Consider the following 26,265-nt stretch of genomic DNA (forward strand, 5'->3'; position numbering starts at 1 on the left):
CTCTACACTCTGCACTGTGAGAACACACACCAAATCAGAAAGGCTTTTTTCTCTCTTTTCTACATTATGGACTGTGGGGACACAAAACCGCTCTCTCTTTTTTTTTTTGATTGTGTGCCAGGGCGTTGTCTCACGTATTAGATTATGCTTACGATACGAATGGGTTTATCAGTCACATCAGAATCCATACATACTGATCCTCCCGTAATAAAATGGTCGGATCTTATCAAACACACTTTGTTTCTTGTGACAATCAAGTCAGCGAAACAGCGTATACACGTCAAGACACTGAATCAAGTTTGCCACAAGAACTCATAAGTTTGGCAGTATTGCTCTGCCGTCAGCAATCATACACCCATTTTATTTTCGTGAGACATGTGCAGGCACCTGTTCATCTACTGTTCTATCACTATGAATTAGTTTATCTATTATCAATAAGGATACTTCTACAACTACTATCAAAGTATGTCCAGACTTCTTATGTTGTCAGTTGCTATATATGAATAAGTGGGTAGCTACTGACAAGCATTAAGCATGTCACACAGCCCAAACATATAACATTTCAGGACACACCACACAGTTAACAACCACCGTGAAGTGTCAAAGCCCAAACATGTAACATTCAACAGGACACTTACACAAGACATTCTAATCAAACAGTCAGACAACATACAAGAACATATACCCCAGCCGGCATTGCTCCCTGCCTATTTTCCTACAGCTCACTATGTGTGCGCACACCTTTATTCACAAACTCTTCAACTTATACTCTTTTACCAAAGCTGCTACAGCTCGATTGGCCGAATACCCTTAGATCCTATTTCGGTGAATTTGACATCTGCCTTACATGTAACAGATTAGCGGTTTAGCAGTTTTAATTTAGTTTGAGTGAAGGAATTCATTTTATAGCAAAATCCGAAATCGTGAAGAACTCATGAAAGTAAGCTTATTCTCGGATTCCTGAAACTTTAGATTTGCTCTTTCTTTTACTGCAAAGTACAACGTTGTTTTTTTTTTGTTTAAATCTTTCTAGACATGGTAAATATGAAGGACAAAGCAGTTTTAACATAGTTTGAGTGAAGGAATTCATTTTATAGATAAAATCCCAAGAGTCTGCTGAGAAAAGAGAGTGAATGCGAAGTAGACTTTAACACGGCTCTGGGAGCGAGCCGAGTGTGGGCTAACCGGGAGAATTGCTTGAAAGAAACGCGACACCGAATGAGCGGTCAGAACAAAGCCTCAATACGGTGTTCCCGTGGTGTTTTTGTTGCTGCCTTGTCGATTGCACAGGGGCAAGCGTTTCAACCAAGCAACGCTCACCATGGGGAAGGTGGCTATGGCAACTAGCCTGATGCCCTGCTCCCGCAGTGACGGATAATCGGACTCTGGTTTCTCTTCATAACGTACAAGTCTTTCACCTTTTGCTAAAGACTTCTGTGGAGAGCAGCACTAATGAGTTGTTTCTATTTTTGGCAGGCTTTACCTTTGCGGGTGAAGCCCTTTCTGTCTGTGCAAAAGAAATCTTGTTACTGTGCAGAGTGACTTCTCTGAGTAGAGTCGCCTTACTTGTTGCGATTGTGCCGATGTTCGAAGCTGGAGTGCAAAGTTGTTGCTTGAATGGTGCTTGCTGGAGCATGCGGGAGTGCAAAGTTATACCATTTAAAAGGGCTGAAGAGTGCTCAGTGCAGCGGGTGGGCGGAGGTGCAACGTGACACTCTGGCCACCTATGGCCATAAAAAGAACACTGCTACAAGTGCGCATTGTGCCAGCAAGGGCCCTCGGACCTGAAACAGTGGACAGTTATCGCTTCTCGGCCTTTTGGCTAAGATCAAGTGTAGTATCTGTTCTTATCAGTTTAATGTGTCCTCTATACGAGGACTACATATTAAATGTATTTTTAAGAATAGGAGTTGAAAAAGAAGCTTGCTCCGTTCACTCCAAGCATCGACCCAGTACTGCAGTGCCGCTGGGAACGGTGCGCTCTTCTCTGCTCTTGTGAAAAAGCAAACAGCGGTGCAGGATGGAAGTTTCAGGGAGCCCAAGATGAAACTTTCTTTTAATCTGCTGAGAAAAGAGAGTGAATGCGAAGTAGACTTTAACACAGCTCTGGAAGCGAGCCGAGTGTGGGCTAACCGGGAGAATTGCTTGAAAGAAACGCGACACCGAATGAGTGGTCAGAACAAAGCCTCAATACGGTGTTCCCGTGGTGTTTGTGGCTGCCTTGTCTTTTGCACAGAGTAAAAGACAAGGCAGCCATCGAATAGGGCCCGATTGTTCCTACTTGGTCAGCCGAGGAGCAAGGGGGGGGAGCAAGCGTCTCAACCAAGCAAATCCCACCAAGTAGGAACAATCGGGCCCTATTCGATTGCTGCAACACCTGAAAGAGATATTGATGCGAGACCCGATCAAAAGCTTTTTCAAAGTCTAAATTTAAGATGACAAGCCGGGTGTTTCTGTCTCTAGCGTAATCAATGATGTCTCGAATCAGTACGAGGCTGTCGGTGAGTTGTCTCTCTGAGATGGCACAAGCCTGGTCTGGGTGAATTACCTCCTCTAAAACAGAGGACATCCGTGTCGTTAAAACCTTGCTAAAAAGTTTACAGTCAAAGTTTAAAAGTGTGATGGGCCTCCAATTCTTTCGGTCAGTCTTATCATTTTTATCAAAAGTGAAGAAATAAATGAATGCCTATCAACAAATGTTGGATCTAAACTCTAGTGCTTCCTCTAAAATAATTTCCTTTCTCAATTTAGAAATGTGTGTGTGTAAGTCACAACACCCGTGACACCAAAACGGCTTTCTTTTCTCTACACTCTGCACTGTGAGCACACACACCAAATCAGAAAGGCTTTTTTCTCTCTTTTCTACATTATGGACTGTGGGGACACAAAACCGCTCTCTCTTTTTTTTTTTATCGTGTGCCAGGGCGTTGTCTCACGTATTAGATTGTGCTTAAGATACGAATGGGTTTTATCAGTCACATCAGAATCCATACATACTGATCCTCCCGTAATAAAATGGTCGGATCTTATCAAACACACTTTGTTTCTTGTGACAATCAAGTCAGCGAAACAGCGTATACACGTCAAGACACTGAATCAAGTTTGCCACAAGAACTCATAAGTTTGGCAGTATTGCTCTGCCGTCAGCAATCATACATCAATTTTATTTTCGTGAGACATGTGCAGGCACCTGTTCATCTACTGTTCTATCACTATGAATTAGTTTATCTATTATCAATAAGGATACTTCTACAACTACTCTATCAAAGTATGTCCGGACTTCTTACGTTGTCAGTTGCTATATATGAATAAGTGGGTAGCTACTGAGAAGCATTAAGCATGTCACACAGCCCAAACATATAACATTTCAGGACACACCACACAGTTAACAACCACAGTGAAGCGTGTCAAAGCCCAAACATGTAATATTCAACAGGACACTTACACAACACATTCAAATCAAACAGTCAGACAACATACAAGAACATATACCCCAGTCGGCATTGCTCCCTGCCTATTTTCCTACAGCTCACCATGTGTGCGCACACCTTTATTCACAAACTCTTCAACTTATACTCTTTTACCGAAGCTGCTACAGCTCGATTGGCCGAATACCGAATAATCCTAATTCGGTGAATTTGACATCTGCCTTACATGTAACAGATTAGCGGTTTAGCAGTTTTAATTTAGTTTGAGTGAAGGAATTCATTTTATAGCAAAATCCGAAATCGTGAAGAACTCATGAAAGTAAGCTTATTCTCGGATTCCTGAAACTTTAGATTTGCTATTTCTTTTACTGCAAAGTACAACGTTGGTTTTTTTGTTTAAATCTTTCAAGACATGGTAAATATGAAGGACAAAGCAGTTTTAACATAGTTTGAGTGAAGGAATTCATTTTATTGATAAAATCCCAAAAGTCTGCTGAGAAAAGAGAGTGAATGCGAAGTAGACTTTAACACGGCTCTGGGAGCGAGCCGAGTGCGGGCTAACCGGGAGAATTGCTTGAAAGAAACGCGACACCGAATGAGCGGTCAGAACAAAGCCTCAATACGGTTTTCCCGTGGTGTTTTTGTTGCTGCCTTGTCTTTTGCACAGAGTAAAAGACAAGGCAGCCATCGAATAGGGCCCGATTGTTCCTACTTGGTCAGCCGAGGAGCAAGGGGGGGGGGGGGGGGGGGGGGTGGGGGGGGGGGTTTGGGGGGGAAAGCAAGCGTCTCAACCAAGCAAAGCTCACCATGGGGAAGGTGGCTATGCCAACTAGCCTGATGCCCTGCTCCCGCAGTGACGGATAATCGTACTCTGGTTTCTCTTCATAACGTACAAGTCTTTCGCCTTTTACTAAAGACTTCTGTGGAGAGCAGCACTAATGAGTTGTTTCTATTTTTGGCAGTCTTTACCTTTGCGGGTGAAGCCCTTTCTGTCTGTGCAAAAGAAATCTTGTTACTGTGCAGAGTGACTTCTCTGAGTAGAGTCGCCTTACTTGTTGCGACTGTGCCGATGTTTGAAGCTGGAGTGCAAAGTTGTTGCTTGAATGGTGCTTGCTGGAGCGTGCGGGAGTGCAAAGTTATACCATTTAAAAGGGCTGAAGAGTGCTCAGTGCAGCAGGTGGGCGGAGGTGCAAAGTGACACTCTGGCCACCTATGGCCATAAAAAGAACAGGGGTGTTAGCGGACAAGTGCGCATTGTGCCAGGAAGGGCCCTCGGACGTGAACCAGTGGACAGTTGTCGCTTCTCGGCCTTTTGGCTAAGATCAAGTGTAGTATCTGTTCTTATCAGTTTAATATCTGATATGTCCTCTATACGAGGACTACATATTAAATGGATTTTTAGCAATAGGAGTTGAAAAAGTAGCTTGCTCCGTTCACTCCAAGCATTGACCCCGTACTGCAGTGCCGCTGGGAACGGTGCGCTCTTCTCTACTCTTGTGAAAAAGCAAACAGCGGTGCAGGATGCAAGTTTCAGGGAGCCCAAGATGAAACTTTCTTTTAGTCTGCTGAGAAAAGAGAGTGAATGCGAAGTAGACTTTAACACGGCTCTGGGAGCGAGTCGAGTGCGGGCTAACCGGGAGAATTGCTTGAAAGAAACGCCATACCAAATGAGCGGTCAGAACAAAGCCTCAATACGGTGTTCCCGTTGTGTTTTTGTTGCTGCCGCTGTTTGCTTTTTCACAAGAGCGCACCTGTTGAGAGGGGGCCTGGGGGGGCCTGGGTGATGGTGGGTCTCAGGCCCGGGCTGCTGCGACTGGTGTGACCGGGTGGTTTGTTTGTTTGTTTTTTGTTGTTGTTTGTTTGTTTTTTGTAGAGGTCCTCCGGAGTGGGGTTGGGTTGAGTGGGGTGGGGCGGGATGGGTACCTTCTGGGGGTACAGTAGCTCCCAGAATATGGTCGCTGCAGGCCCCGAGCCTGGTGGACATCAGGCCCTCCTGTCCTGTGTTGGCTCCCTTTTAAAAAGTACAGAACTTAGAACAGGTCTAGTCCCTGGCTTTCGGCAGAACTGTCTTCTTTACTTTTTTTTTTTTTCCCCTTATCGTGTTCAGCATTATGGCAGCAGAATTGTAGTCTGAATACCTTTGATGCCAAACAGATTTGCTTTGCCAAGGGAAGTTTTATAAATGTAAAGCTCCCCTTGATGCCCATTTATTTATTTCTGTTTACAATATATGACATGTAATAGAACTGAACCGGACCGGGGGACAAGGAAAGAAGAAGAGGAAAGAAGAGAAAAACAGAACATACATCGCATACAACACAGCTGTGGATATAGATGACCTGAGACGACATGATAATACATCAACTGCTTAGCGACCATGCTACTGGACTAATGAATGTGGTTGTGTGTGTGTGAGAACATGCAACACCCATGGCACAGGACCTACATGATAACCGTGCTTAGTTATGAGTGTATAAGCGTACAGGGCCACAATCCACAGCCCCCCCAAGCAATCAGAAGCAGGCAGAGAGGGCCACAAGACCCAGGCCACCAGCAGCCCCCACAGAGCACAGAACCCAGGAAGCCCACCGCAGGGGCAACCACGCATCCACCCAGAAGACTGCAGAGGAAGCCCCCGGAAAGAGCCCCCATAAGCATAGGGCAGAGGCCCTCCGGGAGCCAGGGGCAACAGCCCACCGACGTCGCCAGGCCCCAGCCGCCCAGACATGGGCCATGCACTGGATCCGGGCCCCAGGAGCCCGAGCGCCCCCAAACCCCCCGACAGAGGCCCCACCCAATACCCAGGAGGGCCAAGCGCCCCAGACAGCCACACAGTGGGTCAGCGCCTGCCCCAGCACCCCTGGCCAAGTGCCCTGGGAGTCAAGACGTGCCCACAGGTGGGTGAAGTCGCGAGCAGCGGAGAGAGGCCACGCCGCCCCCCCCCATCGGGAGAAGCACAGGCAGGCCAGGCGACAGCAAGTCCAAGATCCAGGCCCAATCATTACCACACACACTTTCATGTCCCATACATCCACACGTCCTCCCTCCCTCGACTCCGCTGGGGTGTAGTGCAGCGGGCACACCAGGGGGCCAGCAGCCCCCCAGCCACCACAGACCCCAAACCAGCAGAACAATTAATTAATCCTCCTGGCCCCTCCCGCCCCGAGCAGCAACCAGGAAGCAGGGGTGTGCGAAGAAGACCCCTCCCCTCACCCTTCTGGCTCTTCAATATTTTCTAATAGTGAGCAATTAAAATTGAGGGGCAGCCAAACTTGTAGAACTGGGAGCGTGGCCCTCTGGGCAGCCTACATACCCAAAGAGCCCCGCCCACCAGATGCCACTCAGTGTAACCACCCCCCAAGACCTAATGTGTGTGTGTGAGTGTGTTTGATAAGTAGTAATGTCTAAGGTGTAATTAAAACAGGGGTGGGAACTGCAGAGTGCAACTACTGCAGAGTCCACTACACCCCACCGAACACACACGCCCCCAAAACCCTTCATGTGTGAGTGTGTGCTGTGTACAGGAGCCAGAAGGGAGAATGGGGATATACACTGGGGGCAGCCAGGGACTGGCTGCAATAGGCATCCCCGCTACCAGGGAGCCAACACAGGACAGGAGGGCCTGATGTCCACCAGGCTCGGGGCCTGCAGCGACCATATTCTGGGAGCTACTGTACCCCCAGAAGGTACCCATCCCGCCCCACCCCACTCAACCCAACCCCACTCCGGAGGACCTCTACAAAAAACAAACAAACAACAACAAAAAACAAACAAACAAACCACCCGGTCACACCAGTCGCAGCAGCCCGGGCCTGAGACCCACCATCACCCAGGCCCCCCCAGAGCCCCCCTCAACAGGTGCGCTCTTGTGAAAAAGCAAACAGCGGCAGCAACAAAAACACAACGGGAACACCGTATTGAGGCTTTGTTCTGACCGCTCATTTGGTATGGCGTTTCTTTCAAGCAATTCTCCCGGTTAGCCGACACTCGGCTCGCTCCCATAGCCGGGTTAAAGTCTACATCGCATTCACTCTCTTTTCTCAGCAGACTAAAAGAAAGTTTCATCTTGGGCTCCCTGAAACTTGCATCCTGCACCGCTGTTTGCTTTTTCACAAGAGTAGAGAAGAGCGCACCGTTCCCAGCGGCACTGCAGTACGGGGTCAATGCTTGGAGTGAACGGAGCAAGCTACTTTTTCAACTCCTATTGCTAAAAATCCATTTAATATGTAGTCCTCGTATAGAGGACATATCAGATATTAAACTGATAAGAACAGATACTACACTTGATCTTAGCCAAAAGGTCGAGAAGCGACAACTGTCCACTGGTTCACGTCCGAGGGCCCTTCCTGGCACAATGCGCACTTGTCCGCTAACACCCCTGTTCTTTTTATGGCCATAGGTGGCCAGAGTGTCACTTTGCACCTCCGCCCACCCGCTGCACTGAGCACTCTTCAGCCCTTTTAAATGGTATAACTTTGCACTCCCGCACGCTCCAGCAAGCACCATTCAAGCAACAACTTTGCACTCCAGCTTCGAACATCGGCACAGTCGCAACAAGTAAGGCGACTCTACTCAGAGAAGTCACTCTGCACAGTAACAAGATTTCTTTTGCACAGACAGAAAGGGCTTCACCCGCAAAGGTAAAGCCTGCCAAAAATAGAAACAACTCATTAGTGCTGCTCTCCACAGAAGTCTTTAGCAAAAGGTGAAAGACTTGTACGTTATGAAGAGAAACCAGAGTACTATTATCCGTCACTGCGGGAGCAGGGCATCAGGCTAGTTGGCATAGCCACCTTCCCCATGGTGAGCTTTGCTTGGTTGAAACGCTTGCTCCCCCCCCCCCCCCCCCCCTTGCTCCTCGGCTGACCAAGTAGGAACAATCGGGCCCTATTCGATGGCTGCCTTGTCTTTTACTCTGTGCAAAAGACAAGGCAGCAACAAAAACACCACGGGAAAACCGTATTGAGGCTTTGTTCTGACCGCTCATTCGGTGTCGCGTTTCTTTCAAGCAATTCTCCCGGTTAGCCCGCACTCGGCTCGCTCCCATAGCCGTGTTAAAGTCTACTTTGCATTCACTCTCTTTTCTCAGCAGACTCTTGGGATTTTATCAATAAAATGAATTCCTTCACTCAAACTATGTTAAAACTGCTTTGTCCTTCATATTTACCATGTCTTGAAAGATTTAAACAAAAAAACCAACGTTGTACTTTGCAGTAAAAGAAATAGCAAATCTAAAGTTTCAGGAATCCGAGAATAAGCTTACTTTCATGAGTTCTTCACGATTTCGGATTTTGCTATAAAATGAATTCCTTCACTCAAACTAAATTAAAACTGCTAAACCGCTAATCTGTTACATGTAAGGCAGATGTCAAATTCACCGAATTAGGATTATTCGGTATTCGGCCAATCGAGCTGTAGCAGCTTCGGTAAAAGAATATAAGTTGAAGAGTTTGTGAATAAAGGTGTGCGCACACATAGTGAGCTGTAGGAAAATAGGCAGGGAGCAATGCCGGCTGGGGTATATGTTCTTGTATGTTGTCTGACTGTTTGATTTGAATGTGTTGTGTAAGTGTCCTGTTGAATGTTACATGTTTGGGCTTTGACACTTCACGGTGGTTGTTAACTGTGTGGTGTGTCCTGAAATGTTATATGTTTGGGCTGTGTGACATGCTTAATGCTTGTCAGTAGCTACCCACTTATTCATATATAGCAACTGACAACATAAGAAGTCGGGACATACTTTGATAGTAGTTGTAGAAGTATCCTTATTGATAATAGATAAACTAATTCATAGTGATAGAACAGTAGATGAACAGGTGCCTGAACATGTCTCACGAAAATAAAATGGGTGTATGATTGCTGACGGCAGAGCAATACTGCCAAACTTATGAGTTCTTGTGGCAAACTTGATTCAGTGTCTTGACGTGTATACGCTGTTTCGCTGACTTGATTGTCACAAGAAACAAAGTGTGTTTGATAAGATCCGACCATTTTATTACGGGAGGATCAGTATGTATGGATTCTGATGTGACTGATAAACCCATTCGTATCGTAAGCATAATCTAATACGTGAGACAACGCCCTGGCACACAATAAAAAAAAAAAAGAGAGAGCGGTTTTGTGTCCCCACAGTCCATAATGTAGAAAAGAGAGAAAAAAGCCTTTCTGATTTGGTGTGTGTTCTCACAGTGCAGAGTGTAGAGAAAAGAGAGAAAAGAAAGCCGTTTTGGTGTCACGGGTGTTGTAACTTACACACACACATTTCTGAATTGAGAAAGGAAATTATTTTAGAGGAAGCACTAGAGTTTAGATCCCACATTTGTTGATAGGCATTCATTTATTTCTTCACTTCTGATGAAGTTTCAACAATAAACAACAAACTTTGTATTATGAGAAAGAACCAGACTCATTCTTCAGGAATCCGAAAATAAGCTCTATTTTACGAGTTATGCACGAATTCGGATTCTCCTATAAAACCTTAACTCTAACCAAGTTAAGACTGCTTTGTCCTTCATATTTATTCATGTCTAATCAAGTTTCAACGATAAACAACGTTGTACTTTGTACTTCTTCAGCAATAAGCATCTCTCGACATATGACGAAATACAGATTTTGCTATAAAATTAATTCCTTCTATCAGCCTGACTCAAAACTGTTTGTCCTCCTTATTTATCCACTTCAAATCAAGTTTCAACAATTAAAAAAATGTTGTAGTTTGAGAAAAAACAACTTAATCTTAAGCAATCAGTAGGGTAAGAAAGGGTAAGAAAAGGTGCAAATGCCAACCATACATCACTAAAAGGTGGAGCGGAAGTATTCGGCTGCAAGTAGGTGCGAATGCCTGACAATGTATGATCAAAAGAGGGAGCGGAGGTTTTCGGCTGCAAGGTCTGAATGTCCAACCATAATTTGTAAAAACCGGGGAAGAAAAGGCTCGAAAGCCCGACTATACACCATCAAAAGCGGGAGCGGAGGTGTTCGGCTGCAAGTAGGTGTGAATGTTCGACCATAATTTGTAAAAAGCGGGTAAGAAAAGGTTCGAATGCCCGACTATATATTAACCAAAGCAGGAGGAGAGGTCTTCGGATAAGAGTGGGTGAGAATTTACAACCATAATCTATAAAATGCGGTGAAAAAAAAGGTGTGAATACCCCATAGAACACTAAAAGGTAGAGCGGAAGTGTTCGGCTGCAAGAAGGTGTGAATGTCTGACCATAGTTTGTAAAAAGCGGGTAAGAAAAGGTTCGAATGCCCGAACATACACCATCAAAGGAGGGAGCGGAGGTGTTCCGCTGTAAGAAGGTGTGAATGTCCGACCATAGTTGGCAAAAAGCAGGTAAGAAAAGGTTAAAATACCCGAATGTACACAATCAATAGCGGGAGCAGAGTTGTTCCGCTACTAAAAGGTGTGAAAGTCCGACCATGGTTTGTAAAAAGCGGGTAAGAAAAGGTGCGAATGCCCGACAATGTATGATCAAAAGAGGGAGCGGAGGTTTTCGGCTGAAACAAGGTCTGAATGTCCATCCATATTTTGTAAAAATCTGGGAAGAAAAGGCTCGAAAGCCCGACTATACACCATCAACAGCTGGAGCGGAGGTGTTCAGCTGCAAGAAGGTCTGAATGTCCATCAATAATTGCTAGAAAACATGGAAGAGAATTTTCGAATATCAAACCGCACATGATCATAAGCGGGAGAGGAGGTGTTCAAATGCAAGAAGGTGTGAATGTCCACCCATAATTACTGCAAAATGGGTAAGAAAAGGTACGAATGCCCAACCATACATGATCCTAACAGGGAGCGGAGGTGTTTGGCTGCGACAAGGTGTGTTTGTCCACCCATAATTAATGAAAAGCGGGCAACAAGTAGGTTTGAATACCCATCATCAAAAGCAGGAGTGGATGTGTTCGGCTACAAGAAGGTTTGAATGTCTGACCATAGTTTGTAAAAAGCGGGTAAGAAAAGGTTCGAATGCCCGAACATACACCATCAAAGGAGGGAGCGGAGGTGTTCCGCTGTAAGAAGGTGGGAATGTCCAACAGTAATTGGCAAAAAGCGGGTAAGAAAAGGTTAAAATACCCTATTGTACACAATCAATAGCGGGAGCAGAGTTGTTCCGCTACTAAAAGGTGTCAAAGTCCGACCATGAATTGAAAAAGCAGGTAAGAAAAGGTGCGAATGCCCGACAATGTATGATCAAAAGAGGGAGCGGAGGTTTTCAGCTGAAAGAAGGTCTGAATGTCCATCCATAATTTGTAAAAATCGGGGAAGAAAAGGCTCGAAAGCCCGACTATACACCATCAACAGCTGGAGCGGAGGTGTTCAGCTGCAAGAAGGTCTGAATGTCCATCAATAATTGCTAGAAAACATGGAAGAGAATTTTCGAATATCAAACCGCACATGATCATAAGCGGGAGAGGAGGTGTTAAAATGCAAAAAGGTGTGAATGTCCACCCATAATTACTGCAAAATGGGTAAGAAAAGGTACGAATGCCCAACCATACATCATCAAAAGCAGGAGTGGATGTGTTCGGCTACAAGAAGGTTTTAATGTCCGACCATAGTTTGTAAAAAGCGGGTAAGAAAAGGTTCGAATGCCCGAACATACACCATCAAAAGAGGGAGCGGAGGTGTTCCACTGTAAGAAGGTATGAATGTCTGACCATAGTTGGTAAAAAGCGGGTAAGAAAAGGTGAAAATACCCGACTGTACACAATCAATAGCGGGAGCGGAGTTGTTCGGCTACTAAAAGGTGTGAAAGTCCAACCCTGGTTTGTAAAAAGCGGGTAAGAGAAGGTGCGAATGCCCGACAATGTATGATCAAAAGAGGGAGCGGAGGTTTTCGGCTGCAAGAAGGTCTGAATGTCCAACAATAATTTTGTAAAAACCGGGGAAGAAAAGGCTCGAAAGCCCGACTATACATCATCAAAAGCGGGAGCGGAGGTGTTCAGCTGCAAGAAGGTCTGAATGTCCATCAATAATTGCTAGAAAACATGAAAGAAAATTTTCGAATATCAAAGCACACATCATCATAAGCGGGAGAGGAGGTGTTCAGCTGCAAGAAGGTGTGAATGTCCGACCATAGTTTGTAAAAAATGGGTAAGAAAAAGTGCGAATGCTCAACCATACATCATCAAAAGCAGGAGTGGATGTGTTCGGCTAAAAGAAGTTTTGAATGTCCGACCATAGTTCGTAAAATGCGGGTAAGAAAAGGTTCGAATGCCCGAACATACACCATCAAAAGAGGGAGCGGAGGTGTTCCGCTGTAAGACGGTGTGAATGTCCAACAATAGTTGGTAAAAAGCGGGTAAGAAAAGGTTAAAATACCCGACTGTACACAATCAATAGCGGGAGCGGAGTTGTTCGGCTACAAGAAGGTGTGAAAGTCCGACCATGGTTTGTAAAAAGCGGGTAAGAAAAGGTTCGAATGCCCGAATATATACCATCAAAAGCGGAAGCGGAGGTGTTCGGCTGCAAGAAGGTGTGAATGTCTGACCATAGTTTGTAAAAAGCGGGTAAGAAAAGGTTCGAATGCCCGAACATACACCATCAAAGGAGGGAGCGGAGGTGTTCCGCTGTAAGAAGGTGTGAATGTCCGACCATAGTTGGCAAAAAGCAGGTAAGAAAAGGTTAAAATACCCGAATGTACACAATCAATAGCGGGAGCAGAGTTGTTCCGCTACTAAAAGGTGTGAAAGTCCGACCATGGTTTGTAAAAAGCGGGTAAGAAAAGGTGCGAATGCCCGACAATGTATGATCAAAAGAGGGAGCGGAGGTTTTCGGCTGAAACAAGGTCTGAATGTCCATCCATATTTTGTAAAAATCTGGGAAGAAAAGGCTCGAAAGCCCGACTATACACCATCAACAGCTGGAGCGGAGGTGTTCAGCTGCAAGAAGGTCTGAATGTCCATCAATAATTGCTAGAAAACATGGAAGAGAATTTTCGAATATCAAACCGCACATGATCATAAGCGGGAGAGGAGGTGTTCAAATGCAAGAAGGTGTGAATGTCCACCCATAATTACTGCAAAATGGGTAAGAAAAGGTACGAATGCCCAACCATACATGATCCTAACAGGGAGCGGAGGTGTTTGGCTGCGACAAGGTGTGTTTGTCCACCCATAATTAATGAAAAGCGGGCAACAAGTAGGTTTGAATACCCATCATCAAAAGCAGGAGTGGATGTGTTCGGCTACAAGAAGGTTTGAATGTCTGACCATAGTTTGTAAAAAGCGGGTAAGAAAAGGTTCGAATGCCCGAACATACACCATCAAAGGAGGGAGCGGAGGTGTTCCGCTGTAAGAAGGTGGGAATGTCCAACAGTAATTGGCAAAAAGCGGGTAAGAAAAGGTTAAAATACCCTATTGTACACAATCAATAGCGGGAGCAGAGTTGTTCCGCTACTAAAAGGTGTCAAAGTCCGACCATGAATTGAAAAAGCAGGTAAGAAAAGGTGCGAATGCCCGACAATGTATGATCAAAAGAGGGAGCGGAGGTTTTCAGCTGAAAGAAGGTCTGAATGTCCATCCATAATTTGTAAAAATCGGGGAAGAAAAGGCTCGAAAACCCGACTATACACCATCAACAGCTGGAGCGGAGGTGTTCAGCTGCAAGAAGGTCTGAATGTCCATCAATAATTGCTAGAAAACATGGAAGAGAATTTTCGAATATCAAACCGCACATGATCATAAGCGGGAGAGGAGGTGTTAAAATGCAAAAAGGTGTGAATGTCCACCCATAATTACTGCAAAATGGGTAAGAAAAGGTACGAATGCCCAACCATACATCATCAAAAGCAGGAGTGGATGTGTTCGGCTACAAGAAGGTTTTAATGTCCGACCATAGTTTGTAAAAAGCGGGTAAGAAAAGGTTCGAATGCCCGAACATACACCATCAAAAGAGGGAGCGGAGGTGTTCCACTGTAAGAAGGTATGAATGTCTGACCATAGTTGGTAAAAAGCGGGTAAGAAAAGGTGAAAATACCCGACTGTACACAATCAATAGCGGGAGCGGAGTTGTTCGGCTACTAAAAGGTGTGAAAGTCCAACCCTGGTTTGTAAAAAGCGGGTAAGAGAAGGTGCGAATGCCCGACAATGTATGATCAAAAGAGGGAGCGGAGGTTTTCGGCTGCAAGAAGGTCTGAATGTCCAACAATAATTTTGTAAAAACCGGGGAAGAAAAGGCTCGAAAGCCCGACTATACATCATCAAAAGCGGGAGCGGAGGTGTTCAGCTGCAAGAAGGTCTGAATGTCCATCAATAATTGCTAGAAAACATGAAAGAAAATTTTCGAATATCAAAGCACACATCATCATAAGCGGGAGAGGAGGTGTTCAGCTGCAAGAAGGTGTGAATGTCCGACCATAGTTTGTAAAAAATGGGTAAGAAAAAGTGCGAATGCTCAACCATACATCATCAAAAGCAGGAGTGGATGTGTTCGGCTAAAAGAAGTTTTGAATGTCCGACCATAGTTCGTAAAATGCGGGTAAGAAAAGGTTCGAATGCCCGAACATACACCATCAAAAGAGGGAGCGGAGGTGTTCCGCTGTAAGACGGTGTGAATGTCCAACAATAGTTGGTAAAAAGCGGGTAAGAAAAGGTTAAAATACCCGACTGTACACAATCAATAGCGGGAGCGGAGTTGTTCGGCTACAAGAAGGTGTGAAAGTCCGACCATGGTTTGTAAAAAGCGGGTAAGAAAAGGTTCGAATGCCCGAATATATACCATCAAAAGCGGAAGCGGAGGTGTTCGGCTGCAAGAAGGTGTGAACGTCCAACCAAAGTTTGTAAAAAGCAGTGAAGAAAAGTTTCGAATATCCAACCAAACATAATCAAAAGCGGGAGCAGAGCTGTTCGACTGCAAGTAGGTGTGAATGTCAGATCATAATTTGCAAAAAGCTGATGAGAAAGGGTGAGAATGCCCGACTATACACCATCAAATGCGGGAGCGGAGGTGTTCGGCTGCAAGTAGGTGTGAATGTTCGACCATAATTTGTAAAAAGCGGGTAAGAAAAGGTTCGAATGCCCGACTATATATTTACCAAAGCAGGAGGAGAGATCTTCGGATAAGAGTGGGTGAGAATTTCCAACCATAATCTATAAAATGCGGTGAAAAAAAAGGTGTCAATACCCCAAAGAACACTAAAAGGTGGAGCAGAAGTGTTCGGCTGCAAGAAGGTGTGACTGTTCGACTATATTTGGTGAAAAGCAGGTGAAGCAAGGTCTGAATGCCTAACCTTACATCATCAAAAACTAGATCAGAGGTGTTTGGCTGCAAGAAGGCCATAGTTTGCCAAAAGCGGGTAAGCTGCGAATGACCGACTAAATATCAATAAAAGTGGGGGCGGAGGTCTTCGGATGCAAGTGGGTGTGAATATCCCACCATACAAGTATGGTGGAGAGGAAGCTGTGAATGGCCGACCATAGTAAAAAGCGGGTGAGAAAAGGTGCGAATGTCCAATCATACATGATCAAAACAGGGAGCGGAGGTGTTTGGCTGCGACAAGGTGTGTATGTCCACCCATAATTAATGAAAAGCGGGCAACAAGTAGGTTTGAATACCCATCATCAAAAGCAGGAGTGGATGTGTTCCGCTACAAGAAGGTTTGAATGTCTGACCATAGTTTGTAAAAAGCGGGTAAGAAAAGGTTCGAGTGCCCGAACATACACCATCAAAAGAGGGAGCGGAGGTGTTCCGCTGTAAGACGGTGTGAATGTCCAACCATAGTTGGTAAAAAGCGGGTAAGAAAAGGTTAAAATACCCGACTGTACACAATCAATAGCGGGAGCGGAGTTGTTCGGCTACAAGAAGGTGTGAAAGTCCGACCATGGTTTGTAAAAAGCGGGTAAGAAAAGGTGCGAATGCCCGACAATGTATGATCAAAAGAGGGAGTGGAGGTTTTCGGCTGGAAGAAGGTCTGAATGTCCAACCATAATTTGTAAAAACCGGGGAAGAAAAGGCTCGAAAGCCCGACTATACACCATCAAAAGTGGGAGCGGAGGTGTTCAGCTTCAAGACGGTCTGAATGTCCATCAATAATTGCTAGAAAACATGAAAGAAAATTTTCGAATATCAAACTGCACATGATCATAAGCAGGAGAGGAGGTGTTCAGCTGCAAGAAGGTGTGAATGTCTACCCATAATTACTGAAAAATGGGTAAGAAAAGGTGCGAATGCCTAACCATACATCATCAAAAGAGGGAGCGGAGGTGTTCCGCTGTAAGACGGTGTGAATGTCCGACCATAGATGGTAAAAAGCGGGTAAGAAAAGGTTAAATTACCCGACTGTACACAATCAAAAGAGGGAGCGGAGTTGTTCAGCTAAGAGAAGGTGTGAAAGTCCGACCTTGGTTTGTAAAAAGCGGGTAAGAAAAGGTTCGTATGCCCGAATATACACCATCAAAAGCGGAAGCGGAGGTGTTCGGCTGCAAGATATTGTGAACGTCCGACCAAAGTTTGTAAAAAGCAGTTAAGAAAAGGTTCGAATATCTAACCAAACATAAGAATGAGTCTTTTCCGCTGTAGAATGCCCGACTATAGACCATCAAATGCGGGAGCGGAGGTGTTCGGCTCTGAGTAGGTGTGAATGTCCGACCATAATTGCTGAAGAATGTGTTAGAAAAGGTAAGAATGCTGGACCATAAATCATCAAAAGCGGTAGAGATGGTGTTCGGCTGCAAAAAGGTGTGACTGTTCGACTAAAGTTTGTAAAAAGTGGGTAAGACAAAGTGCGAATGCCTGACAATGTATGATCAAAAGCGGGAGCGGAGGTGTTCAGCTGCAAGAAGGTCTACATGTCCATCAATAATTGCTAGAAAACATGAAAGAAACTTTTCGAAAATCAAACCGCACATGATCATAAGGGTAAGAAAAGGTTAAAATACCCGACTGTACACAATCAATAGCGGGAGCGGATGTGTTTGGCTACAAGAAGGTGTGACAGTCCGACCATGGTTTGTAAAAAGCGGGTAAGAAAAGGTGCGAATGTCCGAAAATGTATGATCAAAAGAGAGAGCGGAGGTTTTCGGATACACGAAGGTTTGAATGTCCTACCATAGTTTGTAAATAGCGGGTAAGAAAAGGTTCGAATGCCCGACTATACACCATAAAAAGCGGGAGCGGAGGTGTTCCGCTGTAAGACGGTGTGAATGTCCGACCATAGTTGGTAAAAAGCGGGTAAGAAAAGGTTAAAATACCCGACTGTACACAATCAATAGCGGGAGCGGAAGTGTTCGGCTACAAGAAGGTGTGAAGAAGATGCAGTAGAAGAAGTTGAAATCCAAATACACATTGATAAATATGAAGGACAAAGCAGTTCCCACTTGCCCATTAGAAAATAAGCTTATTCTCGGATTCCTGATCCTTCAGTGTTGCTCTTTCTTCTACTGCAAAATACAGTGTTGTTCTTTGTTGAAGTCGATCTAGACATTGATAAATATGAAGGTAAAAGCCATTTTAACATAGTTTGAGTGAAGGAATTGATTTTATAGAAAAAATCCCAAATCATGCAGAACTCCTCAAAAGGGGCGTATGGCTTAATCACAAGTGTGGTTCTTTCTCATTCAGGGTAGTATGAGGAAGTTTATGCTTGAAATATATGTAGAAATGGGTACATATGAATGACAAAGCAGTGTTAACTTAGTTTGAGAGAAGGAATTCATTTTATACATAAAATCCCAAATCATGCAGAACGTATGAAAAGAAGCTTATTCTCGGATTCCTGATCCTTCAGTTTTGCTCTTTCTTCTACTGCAAAATACAATGTTGTTCTTTGTTGAAGTCGATCTAGACATTGATAAATATGAAGGAAAAAGCAGTTTTAACTTGGTTTGAGTGAATGAATTCATTTTATACATAAAATCCGAAATCGTGCAGAACTCATGAAAATAAGCTTATTCTCGGATTCCTAAAACTTTTGATTTGCTCTTTCTTTTATTGCAAAGTACAACGTTGTTTTTTTGTTTAAATCTATCGAGACATTGATAAATATGAAGGTAAAAGCCGTTTTAACATAGTTTGAGTGAAGGAATTAATTTTATACATAAAATCCGAAATCGTGCAGAACTCATGAAAATAAGCTAATTCTCGGATTCCTAAAACTTTTGATTTGCTCTTTCTTTTATTGCAAAGTACAACGTTGTTTTTTTGCTTAAATCTATTGAGACATTGATAAATATGAAGGACAAAGCAGTGTTAACTTAGTTTGAGTGAAGAAATTCATTTTATACATAAAATCCGAAATCGTGCAGAACGTATGAAAAGAAGCTTATTCTCGGATTCCTGATCCTTCAGTTTTGCTCTTTCTTCTACTGCAAAATACAATGTTGTTCTTTGTTGAAGTCGATCTAGACATTGATAAATATGAAGGAAAAAGCAGTTTTAACTTGGTTTGAGTGAATGAATTCATTTTATACATAAAATCCGAAATCGTGCAGAACTCATGAAAATAAGCTTATTCTCTGATTCCTAAAACTTTTGATTTGCTCTTTCTTTTATTGCAAAGTACAACGTTGTTTTTTTGTTTAAATCTATCGAGACATTGATAAATATGAAGGTAAAAGCCGTTTTAACATAGTTTGAGTGAAGGAATTAATTTTATAGATAAAATCCCAAATCATGCAGAACTCCTCAAAAGGGAGGTATGGCTTAATCACAAGTGTGGCTCTTTCTCATTCAGGGTAATATGAGGAAGTTTATGCTTGAAATATATGTAGAAATGGGTACATATGAAGGACAAAGCAGTGTTAACTTAGTTTGCGTGAAGAAATTCATTTTATACATAAAATCCGAAATCGTGCAGAACTCATGAAAATAAGCTTATTCTCGGATTCCTAAAACTTTTGATTTGCACTTTCTTTTACTGCAAAGTACAACGTTGTTTTTTGTTGAAATCTATCTAGACATTGATAAATACCAGCCGAAACTCTGCTGCCGCTTTTGATAATTTATGGTTGGGCATTCTTACCTTTTCTTACCCGCTTTTTACAAATTATGATCTTACATTCACACCTACTTGCAGTCGAACACCTTCTCATCCACTTATGATCATGTGCGGTTGGGCTTTCGCACCTTTTCTTACCCATTTTTCAGTAATTATGGGTGGACATTCAGACCTTCTTGCAGCCGAAAACCTCCGCTCCTCTTTTGATCATACATTGTCGGGCATTCACACCTTGTCTTACCCGCTTTTTACAAACTTTAGTCGGACATTCAAACCTTCTTGCAGCTGAACCACCTCCACTCCCTGTTTTGATCATATATGGTCTGGCAATAGTACCTTTTCTTACCCGTTTGTGAGTAATTATGGCTGGACATTCACACCTTCTTGCAGCCAAACACAACCTCTCCCGCTTTTGATGATATATGGTCCGGCATTCTTACCTTTTCTAACACATTTTTCAGCAATTATGGTCGGACATTCACACCTACTCACAGACGAACACCTCCGCTCCCACATTTGATAGTGTATAGTCGGGCATTCTCACCCTTTCTCATCAGCTTTTTGCAAATTATGATCTGATATTCACACCTACTTACAGTCGAACAGCTCTGCTCCCGCTTTTGATTATGTTTGGTTGGATATTCGAACATTTTCTTAATGCTTTTTACAAACTTTGGTCGGACGTTCACACCGTCTTGCAGCCGAACACCTCCGCTTCCGCTTTTGATGGTGTATAGTCGGGCATTCGAGCCTTTTCTTACCCACCTATTACTTACTATGGTTGGACATTCAAACCTTCTTGTAGCCGAACACATCCGCTCCTGCTTTTGATGATGTGTGATTTGGCATTCGCACCTTTTCTTACCCATTTTTCAGTAATTATTGGTCGGACATTCAGACCTTCTTGCACCTGAACACCTCTGCTCCCGCTTTTGATGGTGTATAGTCGGGCTTTCGAGCCTTTTCTTCCCCGATTTTTACAAATTATGGTTGGACATTCAGACCTTGCAGCCGAAAACCTCCGCTCCCTCTTTTGATCATACATTGTCGGGCATTCGCCCCTTGTCTTACACGGTTTTTACAAACTTTAGTCAGACATTCACACCTTGCAGCTGAACCACCTCCATTCCCTGTTTTGATCATGTGTGGTCTGGAAATACTACCTTTTCTTCCCCCGTTTGTGAGTAATTATGGCTGGACATTCACACCTACTTGCAGCCGAAAAACCACCTCTCCCGCTTTTGATGATGTATTGTCCGGCATTCTAGTCTTTTCTATCACATTTTTCAGCAATTATGATCTGACATTCACACCTACTTGCAGTCGAACAGCTCTGCTCCCGCTTTTGATTATGTTCGGTTGGATATTCAAACCTTTTCTTAACTGCTTTTTACAAACTTTGGTCGGACGTTCACACCTTCTTGCAGCCGAACACCCCCGCTTCCGCTTTTGATGGTATATATTCAGGTATTCGAACCTTCTCTTACCCGCTTTTTACAAACCATGGTTGGACTTTCATACCTTCTTGTAGCTGAACAACTCCACTCCTGCTTTTGATGATTTATGGTTGGACATTCGCATCTTTTCCTACCCATTTTTCAGTAATTATGGGTGGATATTCACATCTTCTTGCAGCTGAACACCTCCTCTCCCGCTAATGATCATGTAAGGTTTGATATTCGAAAATTTTCTTTCATGTTTTAAAGCAATTATTAATGGACATTCACACCTACTTGCAGCCGAACACCACCTCTCCCGCTTTTGATGATGTATGGACCGGCATTCTTACCTTTTCTAACACATTTTTCAGCAATTATGGTTGGAGAATCACACCTACTCACAGCCGATCAACTCCGCTACAGCATTTGATGGTGTATAGTCGGGATTTCTCACCCTTTCTCATCAGCTTTTTGCAAATTATTCTCTGACATTCACACCTACTTGCAGTCGAACAGCTCTGCTCCCGCTTTTGATTATGTTTGGTTAGATATTCGAACCTTTTCTTAACTGCTTTTTTACAAACTTTGGTCGGACGTTCACACCTTCTTGCAGCCGAACACCTACGCTTCCGGTTTTGATAGTGTATATTCGGGCATACGAACCTTTTCTTACCCGCTTTTTACAAACCATGGTCGGACTTTCACACCTTCTCTTAGCTGAACAACTCCGCTCCCTCTTTTGATTGTGTACAGTCGGGTATTTTAACCTTTTCTTACCCGCTTTTTACCAACTATGATCGGACATTCACACCGTCTTACAGCGGAACACCTCCGCTCCCTCTTTTGATGGTGTATGTTCGGGCATTCGAACCTTTTCTTACCCGCTTTTTACAAACCAGGGTCGGACTTTCACACCTTTTAGTAGCCGAACAACTCCGCTCCCGCTATTGATTGTGTACAGTCGGGTATTTTAACCTTTTCTTACCCGCTTTTTACCAACTATGGTCGGACATTCACACCGTCTTACAGCGGAACACCTCCTCTCCCGCTTATGATCATGTACGGTTTGATATTCGAAAATTTACTTTCTTATTTTAAAGCAATTATTGATGGACATTCAAACCTTCTTTTTGATGGTGTATAGTCGGGCTTTCGAGCCTTTTCTTCCCGATTTTTACAAACCATGGTGTGACTTTCACACCTTCTTGTAGCCGAACAACTCCGCTCCCGCTATTGATTGTGTACAGTCGGGTATTTTAACCTTTTCTTACCCGCTTTTTACCAACTATGGTCGGACATTCACACCGTCTTACAGCGGAACACCTCTGCTCCCGCTTTTGATCATGTAAGGTTTGATATTCGAAAATTTTCTTTCATGTTTTAAAGCAATTATTAATGGACATTCACACCTACTTGCAGCCGAACACCACCTCTCCCGCTTTTGATGATGTATGGACTGGCATTCTTACCTTTTCTAACACATTTTTCAGCAATTATGGTTGGAGAATCACACCTACTCACAGCCGAACAACTCCGCTACCGCATTTGATGGTGTATAGTCGGGATTTCTCACCCTTTTTCATCAGCTTTTTGCAAATTATTCTCTGACATTCACACCTACTTGCAGTCGAACAGCTCTGCTCCCGCTTTTGATTATGTTTGGTTAGATATTCGAACCTTTTCTTAACTGCTTTTTTACAAACCTTGGTCGGACGTTCACACCTTCTCTTAGCTGAACAACTCCGCTCCCTCTTTTGATTGTGTACAGTCGGGTATTTTAACCTTTTCTTACCCGCTTTTTACCAACTATGATCGGACATTCACACCTTCTTACAGCGGAACACCTCCGCTCCCTCTTTTGATGGTGTATGTTCGGGCATTCGAACCTTTTCTTACCCGCTTTTTACAAACTATGGTCAGACATTCACACCTTCTTGCAGCCGAACACTTCCGCTCTACCTTTTAGTGTTCTATGGGGTATTCACACCTTTTTTTTCACCGCATTTTATAGATTATGGTTGTAAATTCTCACCCACTCTTATCCGAAGACCTCTCCTCCTGCTTTGGTTAATATATAGTCGGGCATTCGAACCTTTTCTTACCCGCTTTTTACAAATTATGGTCGAACATTCACACCTACTTGCAGCCGAACACCTCCGCTCCCGCTTTTGATGGTGTATAGTCGGGCTTTCGAGCCTTTTCTTCCCCGGTTTTTACAAATTATGGTTGGACATTCAGACCTTGCAGCCGAAAACCTCCGCTCCCTCTTTTGATCATACATTGTCAGGCATTCGCACCTACTTGCAGCCGAATACTTCCGCTCCACCTTTTAGTGATGTATGGTTGGCATTTGCACCTTTTCTTACCCTTTCTTACCCTACTGATTGCTTAAGATTAAGTTGTTTTTTCTCAAACTACAAAATTTTTTTAATTGTTGAAACTTGATTTGAAGTGGATAAATAAGGAGGACAAACAGTTTTGAGTCAGGCTGATAGAAGGAATTAATTTTATAGCAAAATCTGTATTTCGTCATATGTCGAGAGATGCTTATTGCTGAAGAAGTACAAAGTACAACGTTGTTTATCGTTGAAACTTGATTAGACATGAATAAATATGAAGGACAAAGCAGTCTTAACTTGGTTAGAGTTAAGGTTTTATAGGAGAATCCGAATTCGTGCATAACTCGTAAAATAGAGCTTATTTTCGGATTCCTGAAGAATGAGTCTGGTTCTTTCTCATAATACAAAGTTTGTTGTTTATTGTTGAAACTTCATCAGAAGTGAAGAAATAAATTAATGCCTATCAACAAATGTGGGATCTAAACTCTAGTGCTTCCTCTAAAATAATTTCCTTTCTCAATTCAGAAATGTGTGTGTGTAAGTTACAACACCCGTGACACCAAAACGGCTTTCTTTTCTCTCTTTTCTCTACACTCTGCACTGTGAGAACACACACCAAATCAGAAAGGCTTTTTTCTCTCTTTTCTACATTATGGACTGTGGGGACACAAAACCGCTCTCTCTTTTTTTTTTTGATTGTGTGCCAGGGCGTTGTCTCACGTATTAGATTATGCTTACGATACGAATGGGTTTATCAGTCACATCAGAATCCATACATACTGATCCTCCCGTAATAAAATGGTCGGATCTTATCAAACACACTTTGTTTCTTGTGACAATCAAGTCAGCGAAACAGCGTATACACGTCAAGACACTGAATCAAGTTTGCCACAAGAACTCATAAGTTTGGCAGTATTGCTCTGCCGTCAGCAATCATACACCCATTTTATTTTCGTGAGACATGTGCAGGCACCTGTTCATCTACTGTTCTATCACTATGAATTAGTTTATCTATTATCAATAAGGATACTTCTACAACTACTATCAAAGTATGTCCAGACTTCTTATGTTGTCAGTTGCTATATATGAATAAGTGGGTAGCTACTGACAAGCATTAAGCATGTCACACAGCCCAAACATATAACATTTCAGGACACACCACACAGTTAACAACCACCGTGAAGTGTCAAAGCCCAAACATGTAACATTCAACAGGACACTTACACAAGACATTCTAATCAAACAGTCAGACAACATACAAGAACATATACCCCAGCCGGCATTGCTCCCTGCCTATTTTCCTACAGCTCACTATGTGTGCGCACACCTTTATTCACAAACTCTTCAACTTATACTCTTTTACCAAAGCTGCTACAGCTCGATTGGCCGAATACCCTTAGATCCTATTTCGGTGAATTTGACATCCGCCTTACATGTAACAGATTAGCGGTTTAGCAGTTTTAATTTAGTTTGAGTGAAGGAATTCATTTTATAGCAAAATCCGAAATCGTGAAGAACTCATGAAAGTAAGCTTATTCTCGGATTCCTGAAACTTTAGATTTGCTCTTTCTTTTACTGCAAAGTACAACGTTGTTTTTTTTTTGTTTAAATCTTTCTAGACATGGTAAATATGAAGGACAAAGCAGTTTTAACATAGTTTGAGTGAAGGAATTCATTTTATAGATAAAATTCCAAGAGTCTGCTGAGAAAAGAGAGTGAATGCGAAGTAGACTTTAACACGGCTCTGGGAGCGAGCCGAGTGTGGGCTAACCGGGAGAATTGCTTGAAAGAAACGCGACACCGAATGAGCGGTCAGAACAAAGCCTCAATACGGTGTTCCCGTGGTGTTTTTGTTGCTGCCTTGTCGATTGCACAGGGGCAAGCGTTTCAACCAAGCAACGCTCACCATGGGGAAGGTGGCTATGGCAACTAGCCTGATGCCCTGCTCCCGCAGTGACGGATAATCGTACTCTGGTTTCTCTTCATAACATACAAGTCTTTCGCCTTTTACTAAAGACTTTCGTGGAGAGCAGCACTAATGAGTTGTTTCTATTTTTGGCAGGCTTTACCTTTGCGGGTGAAGCCCTTTCTGTCTGTGCAAAAGAAATCTTGTTACTGTGCAGAGTGACTTCTCTGAGTAGAGTCGCCTTACTTGTTGCGATTGTGCCGATGTTCGAAGCTGGAGTGCAAAGTTGTTGCTTGAATGGTGCTTGCTGGAGCATGCGGGAGTGCAAAGTTATACCATTTAAAAGGGCTGAAGAGTGCTCAGTGCAGCGGGTGGGCGGAGGTGCAACGTGACACTCTGGCCACCTATGGCCATAAAAAGAACACTGCTACAAGTGCGCATTGTGCCAGCAAGGGCCCTCGGACCTGAAACAGTGGACAGTTATCGCTTCTCGGCCTTTTGGCTAAGATCAAGTGTAGTATCTGTTCTTATCAGTTTAATGTGTCCTCTATACGAGGACTAAATATTAAATGGATTTTTAAGAATAGGAGTTGAAAAAGAAGCTTGCTCCGTTCACTCCAAGCATCGACCCAGTACTGCAGTGCCGCTGGGAACGGTGCGCTCTTCTCTGCTCTTGTGAAAAAGCAAACAGTGGTGCAGGATGGAAGTTTCAGGGAGCCCAAGATGAAACTTTCTTTTAATCTGCTGAGAAAAGAGAGTGAATGCGAAGTAGACTTTAACACAGCTCTGGAAGCGAGCCGAGTGTGGGCTAACCGGGAGAATTGCTTGAAAGAAACGTGACACCGAATGAGTGGTCAGAACAAAGCCTCAATACGGTGTTCCCGTGGTGTTTGTGGCTGCCTTGTCTTTTGCACAGAGTAAAAGACAAGGCAGCCATCGAATAGGGCCCGATTGTTCCTACTTGGTCAGCCGAGGAGCAAGGGGGGGGAGCAAGCGTCTCAACCAAGCAAATCTCACCAAGTAGGAACAATCGGGCCCTATTCGATTGCTGCAACACCTGAAAGAGATATTGATGCGAGACCCGATCAAAAGCTTTTTCAAAGTCTAAATTTAAGATGACAAGCCGGGTGTTTCTGTCTCTAGCGTAATCAATGATGTCTCGAATCAGTACGAGGCTGTCGGTGAGTTGTCTCTCTGAGATGGCACAAGCCTGGT

At 43.6% G+C, this 26,265-nt stretch overlaps 8 non-coding genes across 8 annotated transcripts; 6 read left to right on the plus strand and 2 right to left on the minus strand.

The window, feature by feature from the left end:
• Positions 1 to 1,380: 1,380 nt before the first annotated feature.
• LOC140317440 (U5 spliceosomal RNA) lies at positions 1,381 to 1,494 on the plus strand. The gene has a single exon (XR_011917754.1). It is a non-coding gene; the product is annotated as a U5 spliceosomal RNA (small nuclear RNA).
• Positions 1,495 to 1,802: 308 nt separating this feature from the next.
• Positions 1,803 to 1,986, plus strand: LOC140317067 (U2 spliceosomal RNA). The gene has a single exon (XR_011917416.1). It is a non-coding gene; the product is annotated as a U2 spliceosomal RNA (small nuclear RNA).
• A 2,308-nt stretch (positions 1,987 to 4,294) lies between these two features.
• On the plus strand, positions 4,295 to 4,408 carry LOC140317183 (U5 spliceosomal RNA). The gene has a single exon (XR_011917518.1). It is a non-coding gene; the product is annotated as a U5 spliceosomal RNA (small nuclear RNA).
• A 316-nt stretch (positions 4,409 to 4,724) lies between these two features.
• On the plus strand, positions 4,725 to 4,915 carry LOC140317224 (U2 spliceosomal RNA). Its single transcript, XR_011917557.1, has one exon. It is a non-coding gene; the product is annotated as a U2 spliceosomal RNA (small nuclear RNA).
• A 2,635-nt stretch (positions 4,916 to 7,550) lies between these two features.
• LOC140317027 (U2 spliceosomal RNA) lies at positions 7,551 to 7,741 on the minus strand. Its single transcript, XR_011917380.1, has one exon. It is a non-coding gene; the product is annotated as a U2 spliceosomal RNA (small nuclear RNA).
• Positions 7,742 to 8,057: 316 nt separating this feature from the next.
• LOC140317428 (U5 spliceosomal RNA) lies at positions 8,058 to 8,171 on the minus strand. Its single transcript, XR_011917743.1, has one exon. It is a non-coding gene; the product is annotated as a U5 spliceosomal RNA (small nuclear RNA).
• Positions 8,172 to 25,110: 16,939 nt separating this feature from the next.
• On the plus strand, positions 25,111 to 25,224 carry LOC140317313 (U5 spliceosomal RNA). The gene has a single exon (XR_011917638.1). It is a non-coding gene; the product is annotated as a U5 spliceosomal RNA (small nuclear RNA).
• A 308-nt stretch (positions 25,225 to 25,532) lies between these two features.
• LOC140317063 (U2 spliceosomal RNA) lies at positions 25,533 to 25,716 on the plus strand. The gene has a single exon (XR_011917412.1). It is a non-coding gene; the product is annotated as a U2 spliceosomal RNA (small nuclear RNA).
• Positions 25,717 to 26,265: the final 549 nt, after the last annotated feature.

The sequence above is a fragment of the Leuresthes tenuis genome, unplaced genomic scaffold (assembly GCF_036924035.1).
Source record: "Leuresthes tenuis unplaced genomic scaffold, fLeuTen1.0.hap1 SCAF_10, whole genome shotgun sequence".
Taxonomy (NCBI): Eukaryota; Metazoa; Chordata; class Actinopteri; order Atheriniformes; family Atherinopsidae; genus Leuresthes; species Leuresthes tenuis.